Here is a 14,150-nt window from a genome sequence, read left to right as displayed (position 1 = left end):
GAGGAATGTGAGTATATTAATAGAAGGGTAGGGACATAGAGGAGAAGTGAAAAACTTAAAAAATGCTTAACATATTATATAGGTATAAAGAGGTAGTACTGCTGTTAAGGAATTTAAGTCTCAGAGGTTTTGAATTGAGTAATAAATTTGTGGACTGAGTGTGTACAAAATGGGGGATAGGGTCTACTAGTTAACTACAGGTTTATCTGAGGATGTGCAGGACAAGAGTTAAGTCACATACAGAAGATCAAAAGAGAAGAAAAGGTGAAAAGGATTAGAAAGGGAGAAAAAAGATCAGAAGTTCAGTAGAGCTAGACAAAAAAACAAAAAGAGAGTTAAAAAGAAAGAAAAAGAGAATGAAGACAAGAAAAGAAAGGAAAAGGCACATTCATGTGTTCCTAAAATAAAAATTATAAGAGGAAAAAAAAGTTACCGGAAAACAATTATTTTTTCAAAAAAGGCAAAAATTAAAGATTAATAAAATTTTTAGAAAAGGAAAAAAGATTTATATATATATAAGGTATCAAAAAAAAGAAAAAAAGAAAAAAAAGAAAAGAAGAGGAAGAAAAAAAAAAGTTCTTTGATTATTTTTGGGAGGGGTGGGAAGAATCCTGTATCTCCCTTTTGTCTGTAACCAGCCTCTTGTTGGAGTCTCTGGTCAGCTTGAGGTCCTGTGGCTTGATTGGTTTCTTAAGTCAGTTTGTTGGAACAGGCAGAAAAATGCTCTGCTTTACCCAAGATTTTGAGATCCCCCTCCCAGATTAGTTTACTGGGAGGGTGATCTGCTTTGAGAATCACAAAAGAGGGGGATGCAGTGGTGAGGCTAGGTTCTGGGTAGAGTTGAGGCCTTTCAACAATCAGTAGCTTTTTCCTGGGGCTAACACAGAGCCCAGCCTGGAGCCATTCTCAGAGTTTCTGTTTTTCAATTGATTGTGGAGGCTGCTAGAGGGAGGGGCAGCCTCTAGCTCTGGTTACCCAGTGAGGAAAGCCACTCCAATGGCTGGTTCCTGATCTGGGTGACTTTTCCCTGGATGGAGCTGAGTCTGGCTGGTCACTTCGCCGCCATTAAGTTCTTGTGGCCTGCTAAATGACTCGTTTTATTCCAAGGCCTGGGTTTGAGCTGGCAGCTCCTCCGAGCTTTGTCGGTATCCAAGATGGAGATCACCGGTGCTGGGTGGGGGGAGGGGTGGCCTTCCCTCCTCTGCTCCCTGAGAAGGAGTGAGGACATCGGGCTTCTACTCACGTCGAGTCTTGGATCCTGGGTCGTCTCTGGTCTGCGAACTGCAGGATGAAGATGTCCGCTCCTTGTCGGTTCTAGCTGGTATTGAGTAGAATCCGCTCGCCTGCTGCGTCTGGCTCCTTTGTCCCGGACTGTCTGTGTGAGCGCTCAGTTATGGCCCGGGCTGCTGACTCCGCCGCGACCCTGCCGCCACCGCCGCCGCCGCCGTCGTCCGCCGCCGCGGCTGCTGGCAGGCGCTCAGATGTGTCTTTTTGCCTTGGCTTCCCCTCTCTTGTCTAACTCTCTGTCCTGTGATGGGACACTTGGTGTGATTCTCTGGCTTAGGACCGTTCACTGGAACTCTAAAACTGCTTTCTATGCGAGAGCTTGTTCAGATTCCAGCTTCTCCTCCGCCATCTTCCCGGAACTCCTGAGCACTGTTATTTCTGATAAGTATTATATTTGCTATTCAGGGTCATTCATTGTTCCATATGAATGTTTGGAAATTTTCTTCTATTTTATCGAAGAATGAGGTTGGAATATTGATAGGTATCACATCAAATTTGGAAATAGCCTGTGGCAGTATTGCCATTTTCACCATGCTAATCCTTCTTATCGAGGAACATGGGAGGTTTTCCACTTCCTTAGTTCTGATTTATTTTCCTTTCTCAGGTTTCTAAAGTTTTAATCATAGAGTTCCTTCACTTCTATATTTAATTCCAAGGTATTTTATTTTTGTGGGGCTATTACAAAAAGTATTGCTTTCTTGATTTCACCACCTTCTTCTCCTTATTGGCATACAGAAAATCCTCTGATTTTTGAAGGTTAATTTTATACCTTACTACATTGCCAAACTTTCAAATCAGTTCGAGTAACTTGGGAGTGGAGTCCATAAAGTTCTTCAAATACAAGATCATGTCATCTACAAAGAGGAAGTGTTTTGCTTCATATATCCATATTTGCATCCCTTTTATGTTTGCATCTTGTTTTATTGCTGTAGGTAGGCATAGTAATACTACATTACGGAGAAGTGGAGAGAGTGGACATCCTTGTCTCATTCCAGAATTTAGAGGAACTTGCTGTAGCATTTTGCCATAAGTAAAATGCTGTCTATAGGTTTGCCATACACAGCCTTTATTATATTGAGGAATGTTTCATGGATTCCTAGTTTCTACAGAGCATTCCTCATAAAGGGGTGTTGGATCTTGTCAAATGCCCTTTCTGCATCTATTGAGATAATCATGTGGTTCTTATTCTTGCTCTTGTTGATGTGATGAATTATATTGATTTGCATATATTGAACCAGCTTTTCAACCCTGAAATAAATCCTATTTGATCGTTGTTTATGATTTTGTTAAGTTGTTGAAGTCGATTGGCCAAAATTTTTTGAGAAGTTTTTCATCGATGTTCATCAAAAAATGGGTCTATAGTTGTCTTTCTTTGATGAGTCTCTGCCTGCTTTTGGGATGAGGGTTATCACGGCTTCATAGAAAGAGTTTTGTAGTGAGTTTTCACTTGCAATTTTATTGAAGAATTAGAGAAATATTAGTGTGAGTTCGGCTTTGTAGGCCTTGTAGAAATCAACTGTAAATCCATTTGCTCCTTGGCTTTTCTTGGGTGATAGGTCTCATATTGCTATTTCTGTTTCGATGCTTGATGTGGGTCTGTTGGTATAAATCATCTTGGTTTTGTTTCAGCATGTCAATATTTGCTAGAAATTAGTCCATTTCTTCCAGATTCTCAACCTTATTATATAAAGGTTTGAGAAGTATTACCTTATCATGTTGTGAATCTTTGTTGTTTCTGTTGTAATGGAACCAACTCTTTGTTTTTTTTTTTTTTATCCTTTCTATGGTGTTTTTGTACTTTAATTCATTTAATTATGATTTAATTTTAATTTGTTTCTTTCCATCCACTAGATTGGGGTTTAGCTTTTTGCTGTTTTTTAAGGAGATTCTGGTGCCTCATTAAATTGTTGGTTTGAGATGTCTCCAATTTGTTGAAGTAGGAACTCAGAGCTATAAACTTGCCTCTGAGTACTGCCTTTGCTGTGTCTCAAAGGAGCTGGTAATTTCTGTGCTCATTTATGTTAAAGATCATGAGCATTTTAATTTCCTTTCTAATCTCTTCCATGGCCCACTGGCAGTTCAACAGTGTGTTGTTCAGCCTCCATGTGCTACAGGATTTTCGTTGGTGCCTTTTGATCTTGAATTATAATTTTATTCTCTTTTGGTCTGAAAGAATGCAGGGCATAATTTCAATATTTCTGAATTTGGACAAATTTGATTTGGGACCTAAAATGTAGTGTGTTTTGAAAAATGTTCCCTATGCTGCTGAGTAGAAACTGTAATCTTGTGCTGCTGGGTGAAATATTCAGTAGATGTCGGTTAAGTGTAGTTAGTCTATGCAGTACTTTAGGTCTGAGGTTTCTCTGTTGATTTTTTGCTGAGTTTATCTATCCAACAGGGATACTGGTGTGGTCAATTCCCCAACAATTACTGTCTTTGGATCTATGTAAGTTTTTAGGGAAAGTATTATTCTTGGATAATTTTGGGTGCTCCATTTTTTGTTGAGTAGATAATGAGAATTGTAATATCCTCCTGAAGGAGAGATCCATTTATTAGTATATAATGACCTTCTTTGTGTCTTCTTGGAAATTTTAGTTTGAAATCTATTTTATCTGATATTAAGATTACAGCTCTCACCAGTTTATTGGGGACATTTGCTTGGTAGATTATATTCCAGACTTTCACTTTCAGAATATGTTTGTTTTTGTGGGCAAGGTGTGTCTCTTGAAGGCAACACATAGAAGGATCCTGCTTTTTGATCCAACTAGAAAATCTATGTCCCTTAATTGGAGAGTTAAGGCCATGAACATTAAGAGTTAGGCCCGAGTAGTGTTTGGTATTTCCTGCTATGTTATGCACCAGTTGCCTGTGCCAACTGGGTTCTTCCTATGATTCTTGAATTCTCTGTTTGGGCACTGTTCTTTGGCATTTATAAATATCTTTTGTAGGGCTGATTTGATGGAGAAATATTATTTCAATTTTCTTTGCTTTGGAAGGTTTCTATTTGTCCTTCTGTTATGAAGCAGAGTTTAGTTGGGTACAGTATTCTTGTTGATAGATGTTCGATTTTTACGCGTGACATATACCTTTCCAGATTCTTCTTGCTTTCATTTCCTCTGCTGAGAAAACTGAAGTCATTCTGATTGTTTTCCTTTTATAGGTGATTGATCTTTTCTCCCTGACAACTTTAAAAATCCTTTATTGATTATGTGCAGATAACAAGTGACAGTGGGATGTCCTGTTCTGCTCTGGTCTATTTGGTTTTCGACAGCCTACTTGTAACTGGATGGGCCTATGTTTTTGCATGTTTGGGAAATTCTGTGCAAGGATGCTGTTAAATAAATTCCTAGACCTAGCTTCTGTCTCTAGTCTCACCTCTACACCCATTAGCCTTGAATTAGGCCTTCTGATGGTGTCTTCTATATGTAGAATAGATCTATCATATTTCTTGTATGTGTCTTGAGTTCTTGTCTGTTCTTTCTCTATAATGTCTAGGCTGTCTTCAAACCCAGAGCTTCAATCTTCTGCATGGTCTAACCTACTGTCAAAACTTACTACTTTGTTTTATGTTTCCTTTCCTTCTAATTGGTCAGATGTGATGGCTTCACATTCTTTGTTTTAGAACTTGTATGGACTTCTTCACCTCCTTAATTTGGTATTCAGTGTTCATTGTCAAATCCTTTAGTTGATTGGTTTTAGTTTCATTGGACTCCCTTTCCTTCATTTGGGCTACATTGAGCAATCCATTTGTGGCCTCTATGGATTCCTCTGGCCTTCTGTTTATGGATTCCATGAATTATTCCATCTTTATCATCACTCTCACCCAATTCCTCTATTAATTTTTGATTAGCCTCCTCACACTCAAAAAATTTCTGTATTAATTTTGGTTAGCCTTATCTTGCTTGCTTATTTCCCTATCATGCTCACACTGAGTGTTGGGTCTTTGTCCGTTCTGCGGAAGACAGACAGGGTCCGAGGAAAAGTTAGTGCGCTGCTCACCCGTTCCCCAGCCTCTCATAGCCCCAGAGACAGTCAGATGCAGCGGGGAGTCAAGTCAAGCAGGAACTCGTTTATTACCACACAGCAAGCACTTTTAAAGCAAAAAACCGTGTGGCATGGAAGGGGAGGAAAAGGAACCAACCAATCACTGTAGAGGTCACCATATCATGTGCCTAAGCTTTCCATACTTTCCCTGCTGCCCACCAGCTGTTCACGCACTGAAGTTACTTCACCTGGTTGTGGTATCCAGTCAGATTTTAACATAAACAACTCGGGCTCTGCCCACTCAACTTCTTCTCAGCGCCATCTTTGCTGCCCCACAGATTCCCCCATTTTGTTTTAATGGCAGACCCACCTCTTTGCTAAGGTTTGGGTCAGGGCACCCCACAACTGAGTCCTTGCAGGTTTTAAATCTTTTCATTCAGCATGTTTCCCAGTCGTGTTTGTAGAGCACTTTAGCAACTCTCCTCTGGATTGTTCATTAACTATTCTGTTGCCTGATTATCATGAGTGGGGATATATGATACCCAGACTTGCTAATTTTCTTGTGTTTTTGTGGCTTTTTCTGCACATTTTTGTATGAAAGCAAAACCAATTCCATCCTAGAACACTATATTAAGGGAAGCATCAAACAGAACTCTGTATTTGCACATATTGGTGTAGTTAAAATGAGTACAGATATAATCTAGTTCAACAGATACAATCTGGTTCAATAACAAACGACTAGGTATCAATGGAATAAGAAAATCGAAGAAGTTGTCAGCAGACCAGAAATTAGTAGGTTTAGAGAGAATTGTGAAAAGAAAAGAAGATTAGAGTAATGTGAGGAGGGAAAGGGAAAGAGGAATATAACTAAGACCTAAATTTAGAGAGAAGAAACGGATATAAGGAAAGGAGAGGCAAGATAAAGAAAAAGGAAAAATGAAAAATAAATAAATAAATAAAATGAAATTTAAAATAAGTACAAAGAAATAATACTACAATTAACAGAATTAAGGATGAAAGTTTGTGAATTGAGTAATCAATATCTGAATTAAGTATGCACACAATGAAGGATAAAGTCTAATAATCGAAGATGGTTATATATCTAGGGATGAACAAAATAGCAATTAAGTAAAGCAAAAAAAATAGGACCAAAAGGGAAAAGAGTAAAAAGAGATCTAAAAAGAAAATATACCAAACCAACCTAAAATAAAAATGATAAAAAAAAATCCATTTGGAGTTGATTGTGATGCAAGGTGATATATATGGACCAGCTTTAATTTTCTACAAGTGATTAACCAATTTTGCCAGCATCATTTACTGAAGAGGCTGTCTTTCTTCCATTCTATTATTTTAGTTCCTTTATCGAAGATTAGGTGGCTATAGGTGTGTGGGTTCATTTCTGGGTCTTCAGTGCTTTTCGATTGGTCCTGAGGTCTGTTCTTGTGCCAGTACCAAGCTGTTTTGATTACTATGGCTTTGTAATAGAGTTTGACATTTGGAATTGATGTTTCTCCAGCACTGTTCTTTCTATTAAGGATTGTTTTTGCTGTTCAGGGTCTTTTATTTTTCCATTTGAATTTTTGGATTGCTTCTTCTATTTCATTGAAGAATGAGTTTGGGATATTGATAGGTATTGCATTGAATTTGTAGATAGCCTTTGGCAGTATTCCCATTTTCACGATATTAATCTTACCAATCCAGGAGCATGGGAGGTTTTTCCACTTGCTGAGTTCTGCTTTAGTTTCTTTTTTTCAGGTTTATAAAGCTTTTGCGTACAGGTCCTTCACATCTTTTGTTTAGTTAATTCCTAATTATTTTATTTTTTGTGAGGCTATTACAAAAGGGATTGCTTTCCTAATTTTAGTCACTCTCTTCTCATTATTGGCATACAGGAAAGCCATTGATTTTTGAGGGTTAATTTTATACTATGCTACTTTGCCAAAGCTTCCAATCAGCTCAATTCACTTGGGAGTGAAAATATTACAGAAAGGAATAGGAGAAACTTTTGGGCTCCTTTGCACAAGTCAAAATTTTGTTAATAGAGACCCAGAAACACAACAAATCAAAGAAAGTTTGGACAAATGGGATTACATTAACCTGCACAGCTTCTGCAAGGCAAAGGACATTGATAGTAAGATCAACAGAAAGCCCACGGACTGGGAGAAGATCTTCACTAGCCATACAATGGATAAGGGTCTCATATCTAAAATATACTTAGAACTCAAAAAAACTAAATCCTCCAACAACAAATCCTCAAAGAAACAACTGCCCGATTAATAAATCAGCTAGAGACTTAATGAGAGTCTTCTCTGAAGAGGAAATAATGGCCAATAGACACATGAAGAAATGATCAACTTCTGTAGCCATAAAAGAAATGCAAATCAAAACAACATTGGGACACCACTTCACTCCAGTTAGAATGGCTATAATCAAGAAATCTAGTAACAACAGATGTTGGAGGGGATGTGGCCAAAAGGGAACCCTACTGCATTTTTGGTGGAAGTGTAAACTTGTTCAACCACTCTGGAAAGCAGTATGGAGGTTCCTCAAAAGACTCCACATAGAGCTCCCCAATAACCCAGCAATCTCACTTTTGGGAATTTAACCAAATAATCACAAACAAGGTTATACCAAAGCTACCAGCACAACCATGTTTATCGCAGCATTACTTACCATAACTAAGATATGGTACCAACTCAGATGCCCCTCAGTAGATGAATTGATCAAGAAAATGTGGTATATATATATATATATATATATATATATATATATATATATATATACATACACACACACAATGGAATTCTATGCCACCATCAGAAAGAATGACATTGCCTCACTTGTTAGGAAATGGAAAGATTTGAAAAAAATTATATTAAGTAAGCCAGGCCAAAAGAAAAGTAGGTCTCATGGTTTCCCTTGTTTGTCTAGGATAAGCAGAGAAGGCGAAAGTTATGTACATATGACCACCTGAAATAATTTTAAGCAAAATGTACCTCAGGACAGGGACCCAAGTGTTTTTTCTTTCTTGCTAGTGTTTTTAATGTACTTAAAATGCACTATGTGATTCTTTTTGTTTCTTTATATGTTCCTTCCCCACAGTATAACTGTTGTTTTCACAAGATTTGATGTCAGTGTTCTGTACCTTGTATATACATTCTTTTAAATTTGGGGAGTGGAAGGCATATTGGAGAATGCTTAAATGGTGATGCATGCTGACCCATTGTGATGATGAGATAGATGTACAGGGCACTATGTTGAAAACGAGCTTTACCATGTCAGTGTCAGAAGCGGGGGGGCTGGAGGAGTTAGGGAGGTGGGGAGGTAAGTGATGGTAGTGGGAAAACAAAGATTAGGTAACAATGCTAGCTACGAAATATACTCATTAGCCTACACACATAACTGTAACCCCTCTGTAAAACATTTTTACAACATGTGTGTGTGTGTGTGTGTGTGTGTGATGAAAAAATAAAACAACATTTTTTTTAATTTTTAAAAATTTAAGTAGAAGAAACAGATTTTTGATTTTTTGGGGGGCAGAAGGGAGGGGAGAATCATTTGTCTCCCTGTGTCCATAACTAGTCTCTTCGTGGAGTCTCTGGTTTGCTTCTGTTTTTTTGGTTTTCTTGAGTCTTGATTGGTTTCTTAAATCAGTTTGAGCAGGGAGAATTAAGTCTGCCTTACCAGGGACTTTTTTGACCCTTCTCCCTGGCTAGTTCTGTGGAAAGGTGATCCACATTTAGTTTCACAAACGCGGGAGATGGCTGTTTCATCTAGATTGGAGTTGCTGTGATGGGGCTAGGTTATGGGTAGGGTTGAGGCCTGTCAGCAATCAGTAGCTTTTCCCTAAAGGGCTAGTTTCTGAGACACACAGCACAGAGTGGAGCCATTCTCAGGATTTATGTTTACTGAGTTTCCAATTATTTTGCTTTTACACTCCTGCATCTAGGTCTGCTGCCTGTGCCACAGTTGGGTGGGGCAGCCTCTGGCTCTGTTTATCCAATGAAAGAAAGTCACTCGTCCATGGGTGGAGCTTTCTCTGCTGGGTAGGGCACCTTTCTATAAGGATGGAGCTGAGCCCCATAGGTCAGATTCCCCTGACCTGTTGAATGGCTCCTATTATCTTCTTCAAAGGCCTGAGTTACTTGCTAGCTGCTCTGGCCAGGTCTTTGTCAGTATCAAAAATGGAGTTCTTCTATGGTGGTGGAGAAGGGGCTGCCTTCCCACTGCTGCTCTGTGAGGAGTGAGGATGTCTTATATGCACTCACTCCTTTCCCTTGGTTTCCAGGCCATCCATGGTCTGTGACTATTTGTGTTCAGCAAGATGAAAATTTCTGCTCCTTATCAGTTCTTGCTGGAGGTAGAATCTGCTCACACATTGCCTCAGGCACCTTTGTCCGAGGCTCTGTCCCTTGATATCTGTTCTTGGCACAGAACAAGTACAACTTTTATGGATACAAGCGTATCTACTGTTATATTTGTGATTTATAGTTCTTGACACAGAACTCCTTGAATTTTCATCATTTCCTGAGTGGTAAGAGCAACTTATGAGACAGATCTTTGTGGGCACATACCCTGAAGATAAAGGTCAACTAGAAGATTCAACTATGAGATTAAAGTCATATAGTCTTAGATTACTCTCTGATTTTAAGGAAAGAGAGAAGACTGAATGTTGAGCTTATGAAGAGCCAATGATGTATTCAATTATGACAACACATATTTTAGGCAGTGTTTTGACAACAGAAATATGGAGATGTTTAAAGGGAGGTACACTGGAAGACATCATGGAGGCTTCATGCCCCTTGTCCCAACCCTTGTTCTGTGTATCTTTCCTGTTCTAGCTGGATGTCATCCTTTCTAATAAACATATAAATATAAGCAGTGTTTTCTGGAAGTGTGAGAGACACTATAAAATTTATCATAATCCAAAGAAGATCATGGGAAACAAGTTATATATAGAAACACAAGTCCCAATCTGTGCTTGTGAGTGGCATCTGAGGTGGGAGAATCTTCCAATATGTAATGTCTGAATTGAGCTGAGTTAGTGGATGCTCAGCTGGGTCCACTGTATAATTGCTTGAAGTTTGAGGACAGATAATGACAATTAGTGTCACAAGTGTTGTTTTTATTAAATGGAGATAACATTATATATTAAACACTATATTTTCTTAATTCAAGATAAATTTTAAAAAGCATCCATCAGAGAATAAATACAAATTTTTTTTCTCATTGATTCTGTTATGTGATCAGTTGGTTAGTCAGTCCATGGCTGACACCTGGGTTGAGCAATTCTTGTCCTGGTACAATTCCTCAGAGAGTGTTGCCATTGTGATTAGTAAGGGGCCAGTGATGACAGCAGCTAGAGGATAAGAAGAGACCCTTGATTAACATTAACAGCACTCTACTGTAGTCATTTTATGCTTATGGCAAGAGGCAGATGGTATACAATCATATAAATCCATAAATCAAAGGCAAAAAATAATGTATACATAGGTAGGAGAAAATTTATGAAGATCGGATGCCTTTCCCAAAAGTTGAGAAGACCACTCAGCAAGTTATCTGCACACACCCTAGTCTAGAACTCAAGACAAACTCTACAAGAGCAACCAGTTCACATTGAACAGAAAAAAAATGCTTTCAGATTATCACAGGTAGCCCTAACCATGCTAGCATCTTGATTTTTGTACTTTCTACCCCAGTGCTTCTCTCATACTGAAGTATCAAGCACCTATTATATATTCTAATCACATTTAAGTTAGCACAAGCTAGTGGAATGACCCATTGTGTCAACCCTTGACTCATGACTGATAAGTGTATATATTCCTTTCATTTCCAAGATAGGTGATTCTGAGATGCATTTCACAAGACTCCTCAGGTCTCCTCAAGATCATGCATTTACCCTGTAATGGAACCACACTTTCTTATTACCAAAAAAAATACCTACAGCACTTAAACTGAAAAGTAATGGGTTATTTATTCAAGAAGATGCACTCAGGAGACAAAGGAAATGTTTCTGTGAACATAGAGCATCGTTAAGATCTCATATGGAAAATAGATAAAATAACAGAAAGCAGCTAAGTTGTTTTTCTTTGTGATGTGGCCCATTAAGTTCTCAGCTCAGAATTATTGAAAAAATGAGTGAATTTAGTATGAATGAATGTGTCCCAGCATGAAGGAGCAGTGGAGTCAACCAATGTTCAAGGAATAGAATTTTCTAGTTCTCTACATTAATATGATATGGATTGCCCTCCTTCCCCGTTTCCTCCATAAACTTTTGTGTCTATTTCAATCTCAGATTTTAGGTAACACTGCTAGGACAACAGGTAAAAATAACCCACTTTTACACTATACATCAATGCTAACTCCAGCATCAGATATCCCGCAGAGCAGACCAATATAATTATGTATGCTTTAAGTCCTCACTTGGTTAAATAAGCAGTTCTAATGAACTGATTGACTATCAGATTTAAAATACAATTTCATTTTCGGCATTAAATAGAATCTGTCATTCATGAAATAATTTAGTCTTACCTGAGTTCTGCTTCTACTAATTTTCTGTTTTATAGAGATTATATAGATGAATTTGGTTTTAAAAAAAATACTTCAAAATTCTAAGAGGAACAGAAAAAAATGAAATATTTCTTTTTACTATGATGGATTTGGAACAGAGCAAAACAAAAGAAAAAATAAAAATCCTTTAAAAAATTTACCAGTTGAGAATATCTAACAGTTAGAAAATATATGTAGTCTCTTACTGATTGAATATGTATTTCACTTTCTTCTTTTTCATTTAATTAATTAATTAATTAGAAACAAGGTCTTGGTATGTATTCAGGGCATGCCTAAAACACTCTATCCTCCATCTGGAATTGCTTGGCTATTAGTTCCTTATTGCTAATTATTCATTTAATCCTTAAGTTGATGTGGGGAAAAAGGATGAACTGAATATATTAAAAGAAATTGAGAGGGGAGTTCCGGGAAGATGGCGGAGGAGAAGCTGGAATCTGAACAAGCTCTCGCATAGAAAGTAGTTTTAGAATTCCAGTGAACAGTCCTAAGCCAGAGAATCACACCAAGTGTGCCATCACAGGACAGAGAGTTAGACAAGAGAGGGGAAGCCAAGGAAACGCATCAGCTGCCGATCCGGCGGTGGGGTCGCGGCGGTGACCACCGCCGCGGAGTCATACCTGAGACACAGAGAGTCGGGGACGAAGGAGCCAGACGCAGCCAGCGGACGAGCGGATTCTACTCAACACCAACAAGAACCAACAAGGAGCGAACATCTTCATCCTGCTGTTTGCAGACCAGAGACGACCCAGGATCCAAGACTCAGCGTGAGTACAAGCCCGACATCCTCACTCCTCAGGGAGCAGAGGAGGGAAGGCCACCCCTCCCCCCCCAGCACAGGTGATCTCCATCTTGGATACCGACAAAGCTCAGAGGAGCTGCTAGCTCCAGCTCAGGCCTTGGAATAAAATGAGTCATTTAGCAGGTCACAAGAACTTAACGGCGAAGTGAACTGCCAGACTCAGCTCCATCCAGGGAAAAGTCACCCAGCTCAGGCGCCAGCCATCGGAGTGCCTTGCCTCACTGGGTAACCAGAGCCAGAGGCTGCCCCTCCCTCTAGCAGCCACCACAATCAATTGAAAAACAGAAACCCTGAGAATGGCTCCAGGCTGGGCGCTGTGAGCTTTATCACAAAATAGCCCCAGGGAAAAGCTACTGTTTGTTGAAAGGCCTCAACTCTACCCAGAACCTAGCCTCATCACCACATCCCCCTCTTTTGTGACTCTCAAAGCAGACCACCCTCCCAGAAAAATAACCTGGGAGGGGGATCTCAAAATCTTGGGTAAAGCGGAGCATTTTTCTGCCTCTTCCAACCAACCGACTTAAGAAACCAATCAAGCCACAGGACCTCAAGCTGACCAGAGACTCCAACAAGAGACTGGTTGCAGACAAAAGGGAGATACAGGATTCTTCCCAGTCCTCCCCCCCAAAAAAAAAAATCAAAAGACTTTTTTTTCTTTTTTTTTTCTTCTTCTTCTTCTTCTTTACTTTTTTTTGCTTGTTTTTGTTTTTGGTTACCATATATATATATATAAATTTTTTCCCTTCTAAAACTTTTATTAATCTTTAATTTTTGCCTCTTATGAAAAAATAATTGTTTTCCAGTAACTTTTTTTTTTCTCATCTTATAATTTTTATTTTAGGAATACGTGAGTGAGAGTTTTCCTTTCTTTTCTTGTCTTCTTTCTCTTTTCCTTTCTTTCTTAATTATCTTTTTGTTTTTTATCTAGCTCTACTGAACTTCTGATCTTTTCTTCTCCCTTTCCCATCCTTAAAGATTTTCACATCTCCTCTATGTCCCTCCCCTTCTCTGAACATATTCACATTCCTCTCTAAATAGACGGTCTTTTAACCTCTATAATAACATTAATTTTTACGTTTCTATTCTTTTTTTGGTTTCTCTTTATTCCCCTTTCCGTCTCTTCTTTTTCTCTCTCTCTCTACATGCATCCTACCCAACCCATTTCCTGCACTGTGATTAGGACATAGTTAACTCTCCCTGTGCCTCCCCACACCAATCTATTCCCATTTTTTACCCACATCTCTCCCTAATCCTAATAATTTCTGGTTTTCCAAATTCTTTTCTGCGGTTCGAAGTCCTTTAACATATAGTCGTTTGATGTTGAATAGATGTATCTGTTGAACTAGATTGTATCTGTAGACTATTGACGGTACAAATGCAAACTTTGGTTGATGGTTGCCTTAAGATAGTGTTCTAGCACAAAACTGGTGCAATCTTTATCTCAAATGGGCCGAGTAAGCCGGAAAAACACAAGAAAAATGGCAAATTCGGGTATCTCAATTTCCAATCT

Source organism: Dipodomys merriami, unplaced genomic scaffold (genome assembly GCF_024711535.1).
Source record: "Dipodomys merriami isolate MVZ:Mamm:240054 unplaced genomic scaffold, mDipMer1.0.p SCAF_3, whole genome shotgun sequence".
Lineage (NCBI taxonomy): Eukaryota > Metazoa > Chordata > Mammalia > Rodentia > Heteromyidae > Dipodomys > Dipodomys merriami.
Note: the sequence above shows the minus strand (reverse complement) of the source record.